At 38.9% G+C, this 23,790-nt stretch overlaps 1 long non-coding RNA gene across 1 annotated transcript; it reads right to left on the bottom strand.

The window, feature by feature from the left end:
• Positions 1–14,131: 14,131 nt before the first annotated feature.
• On the bottom strand, positions 14,132–15,545 carry LOC146681655 (uncharacterized). The gene is made up of 3 exons (XR_014918064.1): positions 15,418–15,545; positions 14,410–14,502; positions 14,132–14,279 (listed from the first exon to the last, which is right to left on the bottom strand). It is a non-coding gene; the product is annotated as an uncharacterized LOC146681655 (long non-coding RNA).
• Positions 15,546–23,790: the final 8,245 nt, after the last annotated feature.

Genomic DNA, 23,790 nt, shown 5'->3' with positions numbered 1-23,790 from the left:
TAAGAAAATGTATTTATATTTTTTGGCAAATATAAAAGTTTTTTTTTTTGTTTTGTTTTTTTTACTTTTTTCTTCTTAGGAGTCTGAAACAAGGTTTATGTTTATGGATAACTTGCTGTGAAAATTTACATTCATTCCAGTGGCAGTTGTTCACCAAAGAAATGTCATGCTTTTATTTTTTAGCCTGTAGAGCAACCCCACAAGAGTTCCTTCTTAGGCTTTTAAATTATGAATTGTAAATTTTTCACTGGGCCTAATGGTGAGTCATGCTGGAGTGTTAGTAATGTAAAATGGATTCTGAGGCAGTCAGACATTGTTCCTTTCTGAGCTTGTTTCAGGTTAAGTGATGAAATGCTCCACAATGTCATGAAGCAATTTGTCTTGCGTTTTACTCAAAAAAATCGATAGTCGTCAATTTTTCTTACAAACCCAGTTCTGAAAAAGTTTGAATGCTGAATATAATTAAATAAATTCAGTAAATAAAACATGCAATACTTTGAAAATTGCATAAATCCATATTTTATTCATAGTGGTCAACAGTCTGTTAATGTTTGGAAATTGAAAAAACTATGTGCTGGAGATTTGGGAGAAGAACATTGTCTCCTTTTTTTTGTCCAATTTTAGCTGCTCAACATCCTTTGTCTTGTTCTTAATTTCATGAAGCACCAAATGATTTTTAATTGCTGAAAGGTCTGGACCGCAGAAAAGCCACTTCAGACTCTTCCACTATGAAGCCATGCTGTTTTGAGAACTTCAGTATCTGGATTAGTATCTGAATCATGACATTATTATGTACTGTAGATCAGCGGTCCCCAACCTTTTTTGCGCCATGGACCGGTTTATGCCCGACAATATTTTCACGGACCGACCTTTAAGGTGTCGGATAAATACAACAAAATAAAACTAGTACCGGTACCGATAAAAAGAAGATTTATTCATAACACACGTGAAAAGACCCAGGAAAACCAAATTAACGATAAAAACGATAACAAAATAATGCTGAAAACCGATAAAAGCCCTGAAAACCAAACCTTTCACACTTGAGCCTCTACTCTCGCGGCCCAGTACCAAATCACTCACGGACCGCTACCGGTCCGAGGCCCGGGGGTTGGGGACCGCTACTGTAGATGGTTAGATATTTACAGTCTTCCCAATTTGTCATTGCCCACCTTTACTTCTGAGAATCTCTGCTTCTATAAGATAGTTACCGTAGTTACCTTAATGAGTAGCTCAAAGTGTTCCTCCATCTGTTTCTTTATAGGACCATTTAATTTTTCCAACTTTTTTGGGATGTGTTGCTGTCATTAAATTCAAAATGATCCAACATTGTCCATGGAATAATAAAAGGTATCATTTTAAACATCTGAGTTTATGGTTTTATGAGATTTGCCAATCATTGCATTCACTTTTTAACCCTTTAAGACCTACCATAGAACCAAGTCCGCCAGAGCTTATATTATATTTTTACATGCTGTGGAGCCATTTTTGGGAGCATTTCAAGTTGCTATACATCAATACAACCATTATAGCCCAAACTTTAATAATATGTCTGCATTAGGTGCATAGTAATTACATAAATTGCAAAAAAGTGCAATAAACTACAAAAAAATTGAAAATTGTTTTTGTTTTTTTAACATATATTTCTAGTTAGAGAAATTTAAGAGGCTCATCCCTCAAAACTGTAAATACAAAAAAGTTGCACAAACTAGTTTCCCACCACAGGAAATTTATTTTGAGTGTCTTCATAGTTTTATTTTTGAAATACACCAATTTTTATATACTGCAGGAAAAACGAAAATAAATATTATAGTGCAAATTTGGAAAATAACAGCATATGCATCAAAATAAACTATTTCCAGCAGTGCAATATGAGTCCTAAGCATCCCAGAAACGACACAGAAAGTCATAAACTCAAACATAACTTTTTAAAACATAAGTATAGGCTCATAAGGCCCCGATCGTAAAAAGCTACATTTCCGCAAAATGACGTCACTTCCGGTTTCGGGCAGGTCATGCGGTCATGTGATAGTTCGCGCTGATGGACGTAGGAAGTCTTACAAACAGCTGATCGGATCGGCGAAGCGTGTTTCTGGAATATCGTGTTTTTGTTGCTGCAAGTGATTTTTATGCAGTTTTTGCAAAGCTATATGTGGAAGGAAACTGTGACCTAGGACAAGCTGATGGCATAAGATGTAAGTACAACTCCTCCGGTTTCATATGCAAAAAAAATGATTGCGCTAGCTTACGTGGTTGCAGAGCTACCGGGATTTAAAAATAGTTACGCAAAACAGAGCGGGCCCGCTCCGATCGGCTGTTAAGGGTTAATTTGCATGTTTAAGCCAAACTTTTTTTTAAATTAAATACATTTTGATATTAGATACATGTTGTTATGTTGCACTGATGATATGCTAACCAGCCTAATTACGTGCATAATCAAAGCCCTTAGTCACAGATAAATTACACCCTAGATTTGCTTTCTACTATTTACAACAAAGTCAAAGCATCTCAGTCAGTATCAAAGCTTCAGTTCAATATTATGCAGAAAAGTGTAAGGTAAGTCTGAAACATGCTTGGAATAAATTATCTAGGAGCAATCATATTTGATCTTGACCATCATGATGTACTGACTGAACCTTTACCGCCAGTGTATCAGACACCCAGTCCAGCTTAGGTTCTCTTAAAAAATTTTTCCCTGGAGGGCCTAACCCAGGGGTTGTGGCCATGACCTAGTTAGAGGCTCTGTAGTGGAATACATTTTAAAAGTAACCTTCCCAACACTGGGTATATGGTAACATAAAATACATATGAATTCCAGGACTTTGGGTCTTTCAGCAGAGTATTGCGTAATAAGGTGATGATCAGTGTCCTTTACTTCACCCGTCACCTGTTGTGGCTGATTGTTGTATATTAGAAAACCAAAGCAATCTCTTCTCGTCCAGAGTTATCTCCTGGAAGAGGCAATAATTGGTTTTAACTTTGTGTTTTTTGTGTCTTTTCTTTGCTGTCCCTATGCCTTGTTTGCTAATGTTTGCTTTGCTACTGCAGTTTTCAGTTGTGCTGTATATGTCTGTACCCCCCCCCCCCCCCCCAACCCCGTTTTAAATCAATAAAATGTTGATCACAAAAAAAAAACAAAACCAAAGCAATCTGATCCCTTGTGCTATATGTGCATATGTAAAGTTCAAATTCATTAAAAATAAGGCTCACAATAGCAGCCCCTCTTGCTCAGTTTTTGCATTTGCGCTTGCTTGCAATGTGCTTCTTGCGCTCACAACATTTGAACACGTGTCTGTCCCGTCTGTAACAACCGAAAATCAAATCAAATAAACACATAATTATAATAAAGGTCAATCGAATGGACCGCTATGGCAAGGCTATGATGATCCACTTGGTAAAGTAAATCTGCTTGGCATCTTTCTTGGCCTTCAGACAACAATTCTGATGGCTAAAGACCCAAACGGGACAGGTTAAAAAAAAAAAAAAAAACTTGGCCAAAGAACATCTGTTTAAATAACTCTGACCTGATATATTCTTAGGAAGTAGCTTAGAGGACATTTGAGAGCATGGTTGACCACATCTGCAAATTTTCAACGTTACAATAGGCCACATTTACACCCCAGCGGTATTGAGTGGTACCTGTCTGAAAGATGTCATAAATAGATTACCTCAAAGACATAAAACATTATGCCAATAAAAGTACACAGCACTTATATTTACCAACCAATAAAATGTTTCATGGGATAACACAGGGAAGATGAAGAAAACACTAAAATCATGTAACCTAACACTTGATAATAATGTGTGACTTTTCTTGATATGTCTGTTCTGTCACGCACTACATTGGACAGTCAAACGTCTCTCGTAGCTAGTGTAAAGCCAGAATTGCAAAAGATATGAATGTGACTGAATATAAGCTCATAAGTTCAAAATTGACGATATTTCTGATTAATTCTGAACATTGTCTAAGACTGACAAAACCCATATTCATTAACATTTCAGCAGTCTAAAGTACAGATTTTATATTACCTAAAGGTTGTTTTTTCCATCTTTCTCATTATTCCTATTAGATTTTATTTGTTGTTATTTTATTTTACATCATCTGAAGGATTATTATAGTTTCCCCAAAATCCTGTTTCTAAATCCCACTGTACAAACTATGCCACTCGAATTGAGTGTTGCTAAATCCAAAGTTTAGATTTCTGTTGTAATATTGGTGTAATGCAATGCATATTTAATGCAATAATAGGGTAATAATTATAACAGGGTAATGTTTACCATCATTTTCTTTTGTAGTGCCCTGCTTTCATAGTGCTCTTCTCTTGGGTGCATGATAGCGGACAGTTGGCTCAATCTCACTCAGAAATAATATACTGAAAAAAAAATCTCCCTTAGTTTATAAATAATTTATAATAATGAAAAAGGATCATTTCTGATTTACTATCCTGTACCCTCTTTTTTTCATTTTAAGTTAAATAAATGATGCTCTCATCAACCATAAGCATCTAATCAGTGAGACTTTGATTGAAGTCTTAGTTAACAGTTATGGTTGATTTGAAGCAATTAATGCTTAGTAAAATAATACGTTAAGCAGGAAGATATTCACAATTCCCATTTATCAGATATTGTTTTATTTTAGTTGTCTCTGTCAATTTTCTTACAGTGAGTTTTCCCCTGATTGCCAAGACCTTTTTTAAAAGCCAAAAATCACATAATCTAACAGTGCAAGGTCAGGGTTTAGGGGTAGCAGTAGGTTTACAGGAATAGGGTCGACAACAAGTACCCTCAAAGGGTTAGCAGAAACATTTGCATCATAAAAGAGTTTCCGGGCCTTGTTTGTCTACATAATATGTACCAATTTCAACTTCCTGAGGTGACTGCGAAAGGCATGAAGGGAAACTAACAGTGAGTTTATTCATGCCTGCTACATCGCTGTGCCAAAACTGTTACCTATCCTCCCTCCATTTTCCTTTTGCCTCTTGAACTTGAAGACTCCTACTGCCAAGTTCAGCATCTCATAGTGGACAGGGGAGACTGACATGTTGCTACCTCGACACAGCAGCCCAGCGTGACATGCAGAAACAAGTATCACTGTTGGAGGGCATCCGAGGCCTCAACTGAAAAGGTGCTGACAAGAAAACCATTCACAAAGAGACGTGGAGATAGCCAGAGTGGGGCCGCAAGCTGAGAACGGGCCAAAACAGCAGGCTGTTACGACGCCAGCTAACAAACTGAAGTGAAAGGCGAGCTCTGGAACTGTCTGAGAAAGTAGAGTCAGCCCCTGCCAACTACTGTAAGCTTTGAAGGCTCCAGTGTGTGGAGTATGTCTCTGTCTCTACTGCGTTCTTCCAGGAAAACCTGCTGGGGGATCTTAAAGCATGCATTCATGCCCATACCAAACATGCTCTCATGAAGAAAATCTGCCTTATAACACATGATGCTGATATACAGAAGCAAGTCTACCAAAAGTGTAACACGATTTGACATAATGTGGCTCACTCCCTTGTGGTGCACATGTAAGCCTGTATACTGCAAATACCAGCAAAGCTAAGAAGCCGCTCTGCCTTGTCGGGCTTTTTGAAGACTTTTCCAACTGAGCCATCAAACTCCCAAAAACATTTTCGCTTCTCCTATTCTGGCCTGTCTGTCTTATCCTTCAAAGCCAATCCTCAAAGATGGATTATCTTCCATTTTGCCACCAGAAAAGGAAGAGGAGGGTGGGAGCACATGGAAAAGAGAACAGATGAGTACTAGGTGGTAAATTATTCGTTTGACTATGGCTCTGTTGCTCAGTACATCTTGGGATACTGCTCTCTTCTGGATTTCTTTCCTTGTATCTTTTCCCCTCCTCTACCCTCTTCTCTATCTTTCTTACTGACTCAACAAAGCCCTACTCAGCATCCTTGACGGTGGAGAGATCACAGGAGTAGAGAGTAATGAGACTCTAGCTTGCTCACTTCCACTGTATCCTCTCCTTTCAACCTCTCCATCTTTACTTCGCCCTCCCCCCGCCTCCCTTCACCACACACAGTCAGTCATTGTCTAGATCTCTGCTACCTGGTGTGAAGCAGGGTGTAATTCATTAGCGAGGGAGGCTAGCAGCACTATCTCCCTTGCTGAGAAAAAAGGGTGATGAAATCAAAACACTGGCTGATAGTTGAAGCCCGCAATCTTGTTTTGCTGTACTCTTTTCTAGCCATTCTCTCTATATACGTCTTTCTCACCCCCAATCCACTCTGGACTCTCTTCTCTGAAGGGAGAGCCTGACTCAGCAGCCACGCTCCCTTCAGCTCTTTAAGACTGAGGTGAGCATCAATGTCAGGCAAACCTTGACAAAGGCCCACAGTGAGACAGCCTGACACAGGCATGCAAATAAATTAGATGCATGCAACACACACCAGCAGCGGCTACAAATCACGTATTCAAAGCGGGAGCGACAGCGCCACACTCGGATGCAGTCACATAAAAGCACACATGGGCACACCGGCGACATGCATACAGCACAGAACGGGAGCTAATTTTGCCACGCTGAATGACAACGACATGGCAACAAGGTTGCGTCACAGGCTGATAGCTGGAAGACAGAGAGAAAGAGTTGAGGGGAGGAGGAGGAGGAGACAGCATGTGCTGGCAGGAGGTGTAAAGGAATGACGGAGGTAAAGATGATTGAGGTGAGGCTCAGGTCATAAGTTATGCATTCACACCTGCTGTTTCCTTCTTCTGTATTTATGAGACTGTCCACTCTAAAAGCCAAGGATCAAAGAAGAGAATCAAAGGCCTTCAGTGAATAGGGGGGGGGGGGGGGGACCATGTGAGCCTGACTCTCCCTCTTTTCTCCACCTCTTCCATCTAATATGGCAGCTTTGTTTGGCAATACTACATACGAAAATATGTGAAATTCTCTCACTTTAGCAAGTTACCGTATTGGCAATTCCTTCAGTGACCATTATGTATCATGTGTGTCACCTAGCAAACATATATTACACAAACACTTTCCCTGATTTATGTCCAGTGGCCTTTTTGGATGTGTCCTTTAGCCATAAGGTTGAAAAGAAGTATTTACATATACAGTACAGACTATGCTATAGCATGCCCAGATTCAAAGGAAAAGATTAGCAACAGGAATCCTGTTTACATGTTGACCATTAAGTATTTGACAAATGATGACATTTTGCTAAATGCTGTTGCTTATTGTATTGTTACATCTTCATTGATTGCTAAGCAAAGGAAATAACTTGAAGCCATTTTCTTTTTTGAAAAGTCAAAATGATGGACAGATAGACCGGTAAATGCACTAGCGTTTTTCAACTTTTACTGAGTACTCAAAGTGCATTTCATATTAAAGGCTGCATTTACCCTTTCTTTCATATGTATACATTAATACAATGCTTTACACAAACAAACTCACTGATGGATGGACTGGAGGCAATTTGAGCTTTCATATTTTGCCCAAGGACTCTCTTAAATGCAGACTGGTAGAGCGGAGGATCCAATTCAATTCAATCCAATTTTATTTTATTTATACAGCGCCAAATCACAACAACAGTCGCCTCAAGGCACTCGTATTGTAAGGTAGACCCTACAATAATACATACAGAGAAAAACCCAACAATCATATGACTCCCTATGAGCAAGCACTTTGGTGACAGTGGGAAGGAAAAACTCCCTTTTAACAGGAAGAAACCTCCGGCAGAACCAGGCTCAGGGAGGGGCGGCCATCTGCTGCGACCGGTTGGGGTGAAAGAAGGAAGACAGGATAAAAGACATGCTGTGGAAGTGAGACAGAGGTTAATAACAAGTATGATTCAGTGCAGAGAGGTCTATTAACACATGAGTGAGAAAGGTGACTGAAGAAGAAAAACTCAAATCATCATGGGAATCCCCCAGCAGCCTATGCCTATCCCATATGGAAAAGAAATAGTAAAAACTTATGTGATTACTCATGAAAGTGGCCACTTTCATGAGTAAATCATATAAGGATTACATGATTTACTCATGAAAGTGGCCACTTCCTCATTACTTTCATATATTGTTTTAGTAAGTATCCAAAACATACAAGTTTCATTATATAATTTTTCAAGGGATCTTATATCTGTTTTCACTCTTGTATGCTTTTCATACAAGTTTCACACAAGACAGATACAAACTTTATAAGATTTATATATATCTTTTCCATATGGGATTGCAGCATAACTAAGGGAGGATTCAGGGTCACCTGATCCAGCCCTCACTATATGCTTTAGCAAAAAGGAAAGTTTTCCGAATCCAAACTGGAAGCTGGTTCCATAGAAAAGGGGTCTGAAAACCGAAGGCTCTGCCTCCTATTCTACTTTTAAATACTCTAGGAACAACAAGTAAGTCTGCAGTACGAGAGCGAAGTGCTCTAATAGGGTGATATGGTACTACAAGGTCATTAAAATAAGATGGGGCCTGATTATTTAAGACCTTGTATGTGAGGAGCAGGATTTTGAATTCAATTCTGGATTTAACAGGAAGCCAATGAAGGGAAGCCAAAACAGGAGAAATATGCTCTCTCTTTCTAGTCCCTGTCAGTACTCTTGCTGCAGCATTTTGATCCAACCACTAACCTTCTGTCTGCTCCATCAACTAAACAACATCCACTTTACTGAATTTTATCTTGACACAAAATGCCACAATAGTGGCTTTTTGACCATCTCTGTACTTATTTTTAATGGATTTGAACTCTACATATACACATATAGCACAAGGGATCAGATTGCTTTGGTTTTCTAATATACAACAATCAGCCACAACAGGTGACGGGTGAAGTAAAGGACACTGATCATCACCTTATTATGCAATACTCTGCTGAAAAACCCAATGTCCTGGAATTCATATGTATTTTATGTTACCATATACCCAGTGTTCAGAAGGTTACTTTTAAAATGTATTCCACTACAGATTACAGAATACATGCCCCAAAATGTATTTTGTAACGTATTCCGTTACGATACTCAATGTCAGTAACGTATTCTGAATACTTTAGATTACTTAATATATTACCATGCTTTTTTACAACTATGAATGTACTATTGCTGTGTGATTTATTACTATTACTGAAGGTTACTCACCATACCAATACCAACTAGATTTTTAAATCTTAATATAAAATGAGTAACAGTAGAGTGGACATTAGGTAAGGCTGCACTTTTTGCAGCGATCTCGTATAGAAAACTATTCAGTGTATATAAAACAGGTCCGCGGCTCCTAACCATAGTAAAGGGACCTCTGGCTAATACGTCGGGTTCTGCATCAGGTTCGTAGCGGAAAACTAGCTTTACTTTGTTGTCTGGGTCAACTTTGCTAGCGAGAGACAGAGAGAGGCGTTGAAAGGCTGCTCCAACGGAACTTATTGTTTCAGAGGAAAACACGAACACAGTGTACAGTCGAGTCTTAATAGCTTACTTACAACTGGGCTCGTCAGGCACTCTTTTTGGCTGCAGTGGTTATTATTATATTTACATGCTTCCAGCTCCCGTTTCGCTCGGTGACAGCTCGTACTTTTCCTTTTTCTCCCTCCCTCGCTCACAGACACATAACGGGTATGGCAGTCCATTCTCCCTGCAGCACGGACTACACTGCCCATGAGGCTACATTCTTTAGGGCTATGCCTGTAACACCAGTTTTTGTTTGCTACATGGATTATTTTAGTTCAGCTGGGTGTCTTTCCTTTTGTTATATTTCTTTAAGAGTTCAAAATGTGTTAATTACATAAATAAAATGTAATTTTGTCTGTAGCACTTCATGGATTTCATAAGCAACACACCTTAGTTGTTCACACAAAGCATAAAGGTAAAAAACAATATATACAGTGTTATCTTCATTTTATTTTATTTTATTTATTTTTATTTTTATTTTTTTTTGTGTCCCATTTGGATCTTTAGCCATCAGAATTGTTGTCTTAAGGCCAAGAAAGATGCCAAGCGGATTTATTTTACCAAGTGGATCATCATGGCCTTGCCATATTGGTCCATTTGATTGACCTTTATTATAATTATGAATTTATTTTATTTTCAGTTGCTACAAACGGGACAGACATGACTGGGGGATAGGACAGGGAGAAAGAATGAAAGAAAGAGAGGGAGAGAAAGAAAACCAAAGGGGAGAAGAGACGGTGAGAAAGGGGGGAAGAAAGAAAAAAAAAAAAAACAAGCAAAAAAACAAAACACCTGGGTCACCTGTATGGAGAAAAAAAACAGAAGAGAAAGCAAACAACAAAGAACAACATAATAAAAAAAACAGCACCATCACAATAAACTAGCTAGCAGTAGATATCAGTAGATACTAAATAATAAACGATATTGTGCAGCACGCAAGATAGACAGCGCACAATGTGCTTTGAGGCAGCAGCCAAGAAAGCTGTAGTCCGCGTCTGTGAATACCCGTGTGTACACCTGTGTGCATACCTGTGTGGATCAGCATGCTTGCATTCCAAAGGTTTCTCCATGTAACGATCTGCTAGGGAGTGTGGGGAGCCACAGCCCCGTCCTCCAGGGTATGAAGCAGGTATGGAGGAGATCAAAACTCCAGACATCCAGAGGCCCCCAGAACACAAGAGACCAAGGAAGACCAACAGAGGGGCAGCCGCGCCACTGTCCCAGTAAGAGCTGAGGAGAGTCCCAGATGAGGGCTCACTCAGCAGCCGCGGAGCAGAAGCCAGGGGGAGTTGCAGTGACGCGCCTGTGAGCTCCGCCGGCAGCCAGCTGTGCCTGAGTGACCGAGCCCCAGGCCGAGAGGCCGGGGGCACCCCACCTCCGAAGTGGCCCGAGCAAGCCCCAGGCTCCAGGCCCCGATAAGCGGCCGCCAAGGAGTGTTATCTTCATTTTAGATATCAAAAAGTATTTGCGGCTCCCAGTACCGTATTTCCCGGACTACAAAGCGCACCTAAATATTAGCCGCACAAGCTAAAATCAGGGGAAAATCCTGTTTTGTACATACATTAGCCGCACCTGACCAAAAGCCGCAGGTGTTTCAATGTTGACTTATCATATGTAAGAGAATATGCACAAAGGGAATTGTCAGGAAAGAGATGGCTGTTTGGAGACATCACTTTTATTAATATTTTGAAAAACAAGTTATGGGTACATATTTGCACATGTAGTACATAACAGTAGCCTACAGCACACCAGAAAAATAGATTCGGACTACCTTTTAGGCTCAGGTGCAGTGACACAGCTTTAACAAGAAGAAAAGTCAGTCATTCACCACCATCTTTCTCTTCTTCTGCGCACTAAAACCACCAAAGTCCTCTTCTCCAGTGTCGGATACAAACAGGCTCAGGATGGCTTCGTCATCCACTCTTCTTCTCTCCTTCGTTGTCACTTTCAAAACCAAAGAAATCCTCGTTGTCAGTGTCAGAGTCGAACACCCTCAGAAGGGCCGTGGCGGTGTCCTCCTCTCCATCATGCAGCAGTCCAGCCCTTCAAAATCCGTTGGTGATCGTGGATGTTTTCACACTTTTCCACGCTGTCAGAATCCACCGGTGGAGTTGGGCATAACTTGCTTTTTGGGCATAACTTGCAAGTTTATCGCCGCTCATCATCCACGACTCCCGCTGAACGCGTACCGCTACTTTGAACTTTGTTTTTCGCGCTACTTCGTACGGCACTACGTTGCCTGGCGGACGGACATGTGACTAACATACCACTCTTGAACCCCGATCCTTCCGCCAGGCAACGTAGTGCCGTACAACAGCGGAACACACAAAACAAATCGTCTTACGATATGACAAAAATCACGGACAATCCATAGAAAAGCCGCACCTGACTAAAAGCCGCAGGGTTCAAAGCTTGTGCAAAAAGTAGCGGCTTATAGCCCGACATTTACGGTATTTTCTTTTGCGTGGAAACCAGGTCCAAATGGCTCTTTGGGTCTTAAAGGTTGCTGACCCCTGGCCTAAGATATGAAACAGGAAAAGACCGCCGTGTAATCCCTTTATTTCAACAAAGTAACTGTATTCTAAATACCACCTTTTTAAACGGTAACTATAACGGAATACAGTTACTCATACTTTGTATTTGAAATACCTAACGACGGTACATGTTACTCCCCAAAACTGCATATAGCTCCATACACTTTGTGAAATAAAGAAAGGAAGTGTAAAAATTTACTTTGTTTGTTAAGACTTTGTAATCAGCATGACTGCTGATCCCAGACAAGCCTGTTGCGATAAAACAGGAATCTCAGGAGCCCCTGAACACTGAAGACAATAGACCTTCAAGAGCTTGATCATATTTAACGTTTACACATTAGCCACCATTAACACTGGCCAGTTGTCTCTCATCACCACAGTAGGGCAATTACAGCGGTCCATTGCTAGCTAAACTTCATACTTCTTTTCAACCAAAAAAAAAAAATTTCTCCATAGTTTTATAGTACCTTTGTACTTAACAGAGCCCTCAAAGAACTTTCTACTTCAAGTCTCATTTTAATAACACATAGTCATACACTGTACAAATACTTTCTAACATCCGCATACACATTCACACTCCAATGGAGGCATCGGGACAACTGGGATTTTAATGTTGCCTGAAGGATAATTCAGCATGTGGACTGGATGATCTACCACCCTGCTCATGGGCAGACACAAGCCACAGCTGCCACAATGTCAGATTTAATCCAGAAGACTGAATCTGACTTACATGAAACTTTTTCTCTCTTTACCATGTTTTTTTAATGAGACATTACCGTTGCAGTACTTTGGATTATTGGATGGAGTTTTTTTTTATTATTATTAATTAATTTATTTTTTTAACTACTGTAATAACTAACAGTGGTTAGCACTGCTGCCTCACCGCAAGAAAGTCCTGAGTTTGATTCCACCATCCGGCCAAGGCTTTTCTGTGTGGAGTGAAAAGAATGGGTTCTCTTTGGGTACTCTGGTTTCCTCCCACAATCCAAATGCACACTCTAAGAAATAAAATGTTGTATTTACTCCACCCAGTTATGTCAACCGGTTCCACACAACTGGGTTAGTGAAATATAAAATGTATGATACATTTAATTTGAACAAGAAATTTTAAGTACATCTGATAAGATTTGGATAATTAAATGCAAATCAAAAGAATCATGTTGTATTAGCTGAATATCATAATGTTGATATAACTAACCTTGTTGATTTAAATTGAGAAGACTAAATAAAACCTACTCAACCAAAACAAGCTCTACTTACTTTGAGAAATAACATGTTGTATTTACTCCACCCAGTTATGTCAACCGGTTCCACACAACTGGGTTAGTGAAATATAAAATGTATGATATATTTAATTTGAACAACAAATTTTAAGTAAATCTGATAAATCTACTCACCCAAAACACGCTCTACTGAAACTATAGGATTAAATCACTTTAACAGAATTGCAACTTAGTCTATTTAAGTTTGTAAATTAAATAAATCAAACACAAGTTTATTCAGTTAACCTAACTTTAATAACACTTTGTGTAAAACTTGTTGAAGCACACTTTGAGCAATTCAAATGCTTCTAGATCTTTTTTCCCCCAAACAATCTTTACATATATTCAAGTGCATTTTAGGTGCAGGAAGACAAGATACAGAATGTCATGTTAAACTGAAATGATTAAAACTGGAAAGTGTTGTGATTCCAACATTTTTAACATTAACATGACTTAATTTAAACTTGATTGGGCTACAATGAAAAGCCCACAATACAGCCCTGCAAACAGCAGGTAGAAATTACTTTTGTGTCATTTTTGTCCATATTTAGAAAAATAACCTTTGCTTCAAAACTTAAACTGAAGTCCAAAGTTAGGAGCAGTCTTTTTCAGTGTAGTTGGATGTTGGTAAAGGTTCAAGAACAAAGAACGCAGAAAAGTGAAAGGCCTTGCAGAAGTTCTTGTGGCAATTCAAACTGAACAGTTTATGAAGTGCAAGGAGAAGGGTTCGAGAACCTTAAAGTTCAGTGTCCTCTATAGTTCACTGCAGGCTGTTTCACTCAAGCAGTTTGTTTTTCAGAACCTGCACCTTCATGGATAGGTTGTTCCCATCCAACTCCATCAGCACCTTCTGAAGAAATTCAAATGTGTATTTCAGGTGCTTTGGGTAGCTCAGATTTAGACTATAGATTAGTCCAAGCAGGAGGGTACAACCCTTTGCCACATCACTAAGAGCTTGCAGCACAGTGCATCCTTCTATGATGACACCAATGTCCTCAGGTGTATCTGCAGAGTTTGCTCTCATGTCTGACAACATAGACTCCCAAAGTCAGCTGCTCTGTTTCTCTGCTTGCACCAAGATCCACATCCTTTAAATAAAAATTAAAAAAAGATAAGTTAATTGCGTACATATACATATGGACAAGTAAGTCCACCTTCCATTTCCAATCCCAAATTTAAAAAAGGAAAATAACTGATCGTTTTCCTTTTTTAACTTACCAAGAATTCCTTGAACAGGTCATCTGGCTTTTCATTTAAGTAGACACAGACAGCTTTCAGAATGCATTCCTGTCAAACATCAACGCTGGGATTCTGGTGGAGATAAGAACTCAATATGAGAGAAGTTTCCTATTTTGGTTCCTTTCAACCTCTTTACAAAACAAAGTCAAAAATATTAACACATAGCAGATATGTGATTAAGCAATGTTTCATAACTCACATCAGTGATGTGCAGTGAGGTTCATGATTGGTAAGGCACTGACTCCTCTGTGTCAGATTAACAAATATATGAACCCAAAAATCGAAGCTTTTCAATTTTGACATTACGTGAAAGCTTTCATTTTTGCTTTAATCAATTCTAGATTGTTCAACAATATATTTAATAATTGTGCCCCTAAAAATATTAAAATTAAATAGAAGATTAGAACTGGGCAATATGGACTTAAAATCCTATCATGACATTTTGTGGATAACAATAAGTCTGTGAAGGTTCACAGTCATCCAGGTCATCGTAGTCTAAGGAGCTTGGAAAGAAAAGTGAAGCTTCTTCAATGAAGATTTCTGACACTAAACCAGAAATCAACATGGAGTCGAATTCTTTCAAACAATGTAGCAACTTAATTGATGCACATTTCTAAAATACACTACACATTCATTTCATTCTTCAAACTACAGGATCGCTGGCGCTCCCAGTGGTCATTACTGATGTCAGGGAGCAGGTGCGGTAGATGTTGGGAGTAATTTTAAAACTGTCGGTCTTAGTAGGCAAGTCTCATCTTAACAAGAATCGCAAAAGATTTTGGAAAATTACACCGAAGCAGGTTCAACAATATTTGTTAAATGTTTTCATACTTCTAACATGTGAGAGAGGTATACAAGCTAGAGTGTTAAAAAATTTGCCAGGCATCATTTGTTTAAAAAAAATGCAAAAGTATTCCCAAAAGTGTCAGATGTGTATCAGTTAGTATACATTAATCAAATTTGTCATCCTTAAATTGTTGAACTTACCAAATAATCCTCAGATGGCGATGGATTCTATCCAGGATGCTAAGCATATGCAAGTCTCAGTTGAAAATGGCGGATGATCAAACTTCCACACTGCACATGTGCAAACTCAGAAGTACGGAGAGCCTATTAGGACAATCCTCTTTAAATTAAAGTGCTCTTCATTTTAAATGAACTTTTTACATTGGATTTAATTTACTGCATTTTGTTGTATTGAAATATTATGTTGTTAATTAAATTCAAAACAACATACTTGTGTTTAAAGTTAAAAATCAATTGGTGGCATTAGTTTTAACATGAAGCATTTACATAATGCTACCAACATCAGTGTGTCATTTCTTAGAGTGCATGCAGTTATTCGGGTTAGGTTAACTGGTGCTTCTAAATTGGCTGCAGATGAGAGTGTGAGTGCGAATGGTTGTCTGTCTCTAAGTGTTACCCCTGCCACAGAGTGGTGAGCCCCCCTTCCTATGGTAGCTGGGATTGGTTCGTGCTCCCCTCCCTGATCTTGATAAAAAAAAATAAAAATAAGCAGAAGAGGATGGATAGTGTGTTACTTTTATGGACTTAAAAAGCTTTGACTATAAAATATCTTCTGAAATGATGTGACAATGGTACAGTGTTCTCTTACAGTAGAAAATAACCTTACTGATACCAAACAAATTCTCCAGGGGAATCTTCAGGAAATTAATTGACTGTTCTTAAAAACTTTCCTCATCCCAATCCGATCAAATTGAAATGGATCAAGTGGAACAAGCCCACTCCACAGAGGACCCACCCTTCAATCCACTACCACAGAACATGAGTGCACATCCCCCACATGGTAGCAACGCAGGAGATTTTAAGTTTGTAATTAATTATTGTAACGGCTAAAAAAATATGAGTATATTTTATACAGCAGTTAATCTTAGACAGGTGTAAAAACTTTTTAAATCAAAGCCTCTTAGAGATCTCTACTGTGCTTTAGAAAGCCATTATTTGAAAAAAAGATGATTAAAGCTGATAATAGAAACAATTAATTCAACCCTGTGCTTTGATTCTGACAGTTAAGCAATCTATTAATTTGTTCATTTATCCATTCACTTTTTTCACCAGCCATAAATACGGATTTAGCCATTTCACTCCATTTATAGACACATAAATCAAATTAAACCGAATGCAACATCTGCTAAAAGTGCACTTGATGGTAGACAGCAATGGTCTTTGTAATCCAAACACAGTTAGTCCTTGATGTTGATGAAGGCAGCAGACGTCTCGGCAGTTTTGAACCAGAGTGGCAATTGTTACTTTGGTCTCCCGAGGCCAGAAGTAAAAGTAGCAGCCATCTATTTTAAATGGTTTGAGGAGAATGAAGGAGGGAGGGAGAGAAAAGATCTATAAGACAATTAGAGGCTGGATTTCCACTTCAGTGGAAGCAGTATTTTTATGTGTGTGTGTGTCTGCGTGCACACATGGATGATGTTGTCTCTTGTGTGTGAATCAAGAGGCTGGGAAATAATTTATCTTATATTTACTCAAATATAAGAACTTTCTTTTTTAGTTGTAATCAAAATCTCAGCTGTTTTAACATTTATTTATTTTTTTTGTTTGTTTTAATGAAGTAGACCTTAGAAAGTAAAACTGCAGGGGGAAGGGGCGAAACGCACAGTGAATAATACAAATCACTTTACTGACGTCTTCAAAAGTCGTCATCGCTTCAGAGAACTGCAATGCGGTAGAAGAAAGTGGGCTTGATTTGCAAGTTTGTTTTCTCCCTCGTCATCTGTCATTCAGAAAATTAAAAAAAATGGGGCTCAGCTGTTTTTTCTCTTAAGAAATAATTGTTGTCTAACAGCTGTCATCGCGCCACATGTAGCCCTATTGTTGGAACGATGTGGAGAGAAGAGTTTTGTTAAACAAAAAGATCCTACACAGGCCTACACCGAGCACAATGACCTGTCTTCTGTATGACGCTGTTTCTTTTGGCTCTGCAAAGGGTCTCAAGGACACCATAGCTGCTTGCTAGTGTGGAGAGCTGTTTATCTGCTTTTTATCCTATTCATCTGCATATCCTCAACAATGCGTTTGTATTATGCAATCAACACAGTTCCAGATTCTAGAGTCAAATTTACCTTTTAGTTCCAGTTTCGTTTTCATGCTTCTAACAAGTGAGAAGGCTTTCATCACGGTGATGTCTGTCAAACCAGGTTTTCTCCCTCTTTTTCTTTTTTTTTTCCACTTTTCTTTCCCGTTTGATTTGTCAGACTCTGCAGAGCTTTGACTCACGTATCCAGGACAAATTTCTTCTTTGTTCCACTTTGTTCATGAATCTGCCAACACCAGATGGGCCTAGGTGGTGTCACTGTCAGGAGGGAATAATGGATGGATGGGAAAAAAAGAAGAGTGCATTTGTTAAACCAACAGGTTTAGCGTGTACCGTCACTAACATTTGACTGCTTTTGCAGTCACACCACACGCAGATGCTGATTGGCTCAGCAAAAAAAAAAAGTTCAGGTGCAGCGGTAAGATGGGAGAGAAAAACAATTGGAGCTGACAGTCCTCCAGCTGTGCAGCGAAAGTAGAAATAACTGTCCCCCCGTGAAACATTAGTTGAGTCAGACTATCCGAAGACACATTCTGTGTCACGCAGAGAGGAAGTATTAAAGCTGTATGACCAGAGCTCATTTCTACTGCCCAGACATAACAGGGAAAAGCGGATTTTTGACAAAAAGAGGCCACGCTGCACCGTCTTTTTCTCATGAAAAGTAAGCAACTGTTTGGGAGACACCGCTGAGCAACATTATTTTCCTCTGCCGGCACCTTTCTTAAATGTCACTTTTGTCACAGTGTGTGAGACAACCAGCAACAGCAACAGCTCACCTGTTTTATCTCGAATAGACAGCAAGATTAGAAGTCAGACACCCCGCAAATTATTCAAAGTCTTGGAACCAAAAGGAAATAAACTCAGAAGAAATGCAGCTAGGAAGCCAAAGTGCTGCAATCATACTGTCTTTCTCACTCAGTTGTCTGTGCACACACCGGAGACTTACTGAACTGCAAAGACAAACACACTTAGTTTGTCTCGCAGTGGGAGCCAAACGTCAAGCTCGGTTTCCCCAAGGTACGACATGTCACATGCAGCTTGTGCTCATAACAAGGAAAAATCAACAAACCAGAGAGCAATCCGAAAACACTTCATTCGCCTGGTGGAATAAATAAGCAGGTATTACTCTAGGAGACACTGGGGCAGGGACGGCCTCCATAGTAACTCCGTACTGTCACCTGAAAGACAGGACCTGACAGAAATATGAACTGGTCCAGTTTGGAAACGGATAAGAAGTGCTGTATAAACATGGTGATTGACTATTTAAACAGAAAACAATAGTAGAACGATATTTTTGTATTACCAAAGAGAAAAATACCTCAAAAGAGTTCTTACTATTAAGAGTCTCTCAAAATCACAGATTTCTGTTGTCCATGAACATGTTGTGTGGAAAAGGTTTCCTGGTTAGGTTCCTTGACAGGACTGCAGCCAAGTTTTTCAGCTCGTGCTGTTCAACTAGAGCACTGATCAAAGGAATCAGTTGCTTCAGCAAGCAGATTTCAAACTGAGAGGCCAGCTCGTTCTCATTCCTTGGGGGTCAAATGCTGCCATTCTGTCAAAACTGCGGGCGTCTGGAAATTACGCACAAAGAGTCATCAATGCTGTGATGTACTGGATTATTTAGAGAATACTGAGATGTATCTTTCACTTTTAGCAGGTCAGGTAATGATGCCTGTAAAGAACGCCTGATTGTTTAGGGTTTGTTTTTTTTTTTAAGTGTAGATGAAGTAATTTGTGGTTTTGGTTAAGATACACCCCTTCAATCTTTTCCTAAACCTAACCAGCGAGTAACCAAGAAAGTAGAAAGGGAGTGAACACAAAATTGAGGAAGTGCAGTTCAAAATTCAAAGCTCCCAACAGGACATGAACCCTTATCGCCTGCCAAACAGGAAGAACTACATCATTGGTACGCTTCTAACCTTTGCCATGTTTGTTGTTCTTTAAAAAGGACTGTTATCTCTTGGTGTCTGTTATTTGCCACAGCTGGTGCATCAGCTCTACCGGCACTACAGTAAATGAAGCCTTTCCATGACAATGATTTGTCCTGTCATCTCCATGTGTTTTCATCACAAAGCAACATGTTGGAGAGGTTTTACATCAGAGAGTCTATGTGTAAGATAAGGTATCTGTGAAATGATAATGACTCCAGGGGAGTGTTGGTAAAGCTCAGGTCCTCTACCAACAACCTCAGAGTTTGAGGGTTCTGTGTCATATCTAGCACTGCACAGCAAATTCAAAAGTGTTAAATGTTTTGGTGTTAATAGTCTTCTTGCAAAAGTAGAGTTAATTTTACTCTAAGTAGAGTCACATTCTTTTAATGTAACTCTGAGGTGTAAAATGATAGTAGTTAAAATCGAGTGTTAAAAATGAGTGTTTCTATTTCAAATCTGGAGGTGTTACAATGGAAACATTAACTCTTGACCTCTTAACTCTGAACTCTAACAGGGGCTATGACACCAATAGAGTAAATTCACAGACTCCGCCCCCAGCACGGCTCCAATCGAAGCTGAAGTGAAGCCGTTTCAGAACATTTTGCTCTACATATTTGAGTTGTTTGCCATGCTTGGTAAGTCATTTTTTCAAAGATTGTTTCAATTATTATTATGAGCTTTTACTTCTGTGGCTCTTTGGAGTTGAGACAAAGCTGTGTGAAAGGCATTAGCCATGTTGCTCGGTGATAGCATAATATTCTGTTTTAGCTAGCTGAAAGGTATTGTTTGCAGGAAAATACCACAGCCTTGGAAAAAAGCTTGCATGTGAATTTTCAGTCAAACTTTTGGTCAAATACACCTAAAACAATGTCTAGAATGTGAAATGTTGGTATAATGGTGCTACTTGAAGCCTGAAACCGATCGCCCATAAAAAAAACAAAAAAAAAACAAAAAAAACGAGCAAACATCAGTAGCAGACGTCCTGACTGGGTTCTACGTTAGCATAGATCCCTCCAGACTTTTGTGCACACGGTTTAGGTAAAAATGAAAAAGGTTGAGGTTTTACATTTAGTTCAGTATTACCTGTTTCCCGTGTCCTTGTCTTTTGGGAAAATACTTTACACAAGTAATGGCTCAAAGAGGATTCCTTTTTCTTTTTTTTACTGTGCTGCAATTGTTTACTGGATTATTTGTGCCATTAATTAGTGTCAACTAATTTTTATTCAATCTCCGCACAGGATATGCTTGTGAAGATGGAATATGGGGGAGAGCAGAAGTGCGTTGAAGTTCCACAAAGGGATGAATGAAGGACATGCATATTGTATTGAAGAAATAAGTGATGAGAATGCTGTTATTTGCATTTACCATGTCAGACCTTTGATAAACAAAATTCTAATGAAAGTGAGAACATGTATACTGTTACATCTTTCAGAAAATGTTTTGAAATTGTGGTGCACAGTTCAGAATAAATGTTTTTCAAAAACCATTGCATCTTTTTAGTAAATGTTTATTTCCAAAAGAAATTTCTAGAAGTTCAGAACAGTAAAATTCCCGCTTTTTAGAATGAATTAGAAGATAACTCTTACGTAGTTAAACTAAAATACTCTTTGAGAGTTAATATATAAACTCTTAACACCAAGTGTTAAATTATCAACTCCAGACAGATTTGGTGTTTAACACTAAATCAGAGTTAACGTACCAACTCTCCAAAAAGAGTTAAATTAACACTCTCTGGTGTGGACCCATATAGACACTTTAATAGTGTTGAAATCAAATCTGACAGTGTTAATTTGGACATGCTGGATTTGCTGTGTGCCCTCTTTTGAACAGAGACCTCTGATGTTTCAATTGGAATCCTCATGCAGTTCTTAAAGCTCTTTTTACTGTAACTGTAAGAATTTGCAGTAATATAGGTAACAAAGGGAGGCATAATTTGTGATTTAAAAATAAATGAATAAAGCTAACATATCATTTGTGCAATATTTTACAATAGTAAACTCCTGCTTGAATCTATTGTGTTTTGAATCAACTAATATACAGTAAAACCAAGATAAGCATGACTATTCTGTATACTCTTCCTGCTGGCACATAATACTTTTACATATTTTTGGAAGTGGTAGATAAAATTAACACCCAAATTCCAGTGGATTACTTTAAGGAACTTATCTTGTCTACAGTTATGTTATGCAAAGGATGGGGCTGCAGTTGCTTTGGCCATGAAAAGGCCAGAAAGCTGAGATGATAAAGCCAAATCTGCTGGGAGCCACCAGCGCTTGGTAGCTTTAGCTGGTTTCTGGTGCCAGGGAAGGGACAGGGGACTAAAGTATGCACATGCACTGAAATAAACTTGAATAATTAAAAAAAAACAAAAACAAAAAACAACCCACATCTGTTACTTGTTTGTTGTCTGATAATTTTCGAATCATGCTTGGAGGTTAACTCTTGCGTCAGCTTCTGCTGCACTAGGAATGCAGAATAAGTGGACATTAAGAAACATTACAAAATGTTATACAATTATATACATCAGTGGTTTCCCGCTTTGTTATTTAGCAAAACTTTGATAGCTAGCAAGAAAGTATCAGATTATTTTTCCCCTGGACATTTTATAATTGCATGTACTGTTGTGTTGTTTTGTATTTATGAGTGCAAAAATTATCACTTGATGTTTGTCTTCTTCTCTGCAGAGCAAAAGAGGAGGGAGCACCAATCAAATTTTAGATAGTTTGACAACTAGCTAGCTATCAGTGCCAGATTTTTTTGCTAAGCATTAACATTACATGTACTGTGGCACAGTTTGGTGATGATCAGTCTTTTTATTTGGCTGTACTCAATTCTTATTTTCCATGTGGGATTTAAAGTCCTCAATTTTTAGAAGTATGGGACAAATTTTTGTTCTGTTTTTACAGTTTATGCCTGCTTTTACCCACTTTAGAGTTAATTCGGATTGATCCTTATTTGTATTTCAACTTGAAAGTGACATATCCTTTTCTGCTGCCAAATAGATATTTCTTATTTTCTTTGCCAAGTGGGTGATATGTCATGCCCTGCACCGACTGACAACATGCAGGGAGATGAGCTGGAATAAATCAAATGCGCACATGTTGTGTCACAGCCAGAGAGTCAAAGAGTGGCTCACTTTCACCACTGCCCCAGTGGTATACGGTACGTTATCCTGACAAGCAAGGCCAGCACGACCAGCAGCATGTTGAAAAGAGTCATATGAGGAATACTGCTCCCCAGTGATGAAAACTAACACGGTGTTGTGTCATGCTGCCATGGCAGAGCCTTTTGCTCAGAGCGTATAAAGACAAAGCCAGGACTACAGTTGGTATGAATTCCATATCTGACAGAAAGCAAAAGTAGAAAAGGATGCAAGGAGAGTAACATGAGAGAGTCACATGCACAGCTGCACATCAGCTCTTATCCTTTCAAACCTTCACTGCCTGTTGTTCTTTCATGTGACACACTGATATTAAGACCTGTAGTATTTTAAAGAGGGATGGGGTATAAGCAGGCATCGCTTCCAGTAACTACATAGACACCCCACTTACACCTTCTGCATCGTATTCTTCTTGAATGTAAATACAGTTAGTCGACATAGTTCAGCAGCTGTCCAGCACCACAGAAGGGGAGCATATATATATGGAGTAATGGTTTAAATATATCACCAAACACAGAGGGACAGGAGAGGTAAGGACTGCTTGGAAGGAATAGCTCAGTAGGTAGAGTGGTTGCCCCATGATCAGAAAGTCGGGGGTTCGACTCCACTGAACTACTATCCTGAGGTACCCCTGAGCAAGGTACCGTCCCTACACACGCTGCATTGGTGGCTGCCCACTACTTCACTGGGTGAATGGGTTAAATGCAGAGGAATAATTTACCCTATGGGGACTAACACATTATTATGATTATATGAGAATACCGTAGTACTGTAGTACTACTAGTATTATAGTATAGTATTGCAGTACTGTGATGGCGTTTACATTGATTAACTGGCACAGAACAGACTATATATATAGTCTAAATATAAATTATTATCATTCTCTATATATATATTATTAAATATTACATATACTCATTTAATTCTACCTTTTTATATTAGCATCATCATCTAGGGGCTGAAAATCAGACACATAGCTCATAAAACATCTGCGTCTATCTTGTCGAATTCAGTTGGAACCCTGAATCCACAAAAAAGGTCAAATGATCACTGCAGATACACAACAAAGTATACAGGCATACACAAAGACAATGCAATAAAGTCCTAGTTGGTCATTATACAAATTCTGGAAGGCAGGCTTTTTAAAGGGGGAATTGCTTGGAGAAAATATGGCATTGATGGATTGATGTGTATAAATACGG

This window comes from Copadichromis virginalis, linkage group LG23 (assembly GCF_057382275.1).
Source record: "Copadichromis virginalis isolate Kocher_CV1m ecotype Utaka linkage group LG23, C_Virginalis_male_GT1.1, whole genome shotgun sequence".
In the NCBI taxonomy this organism is placed as follows: Eukaryota; Metazoa; Chordata; class Actinopteri; order Cichliformes; family Cichlidae; genus Copadichromis; species Copadichromis virginalis.
This window is presented reverse-complemented; position numbering and strand designations above follow the sequence as displayed.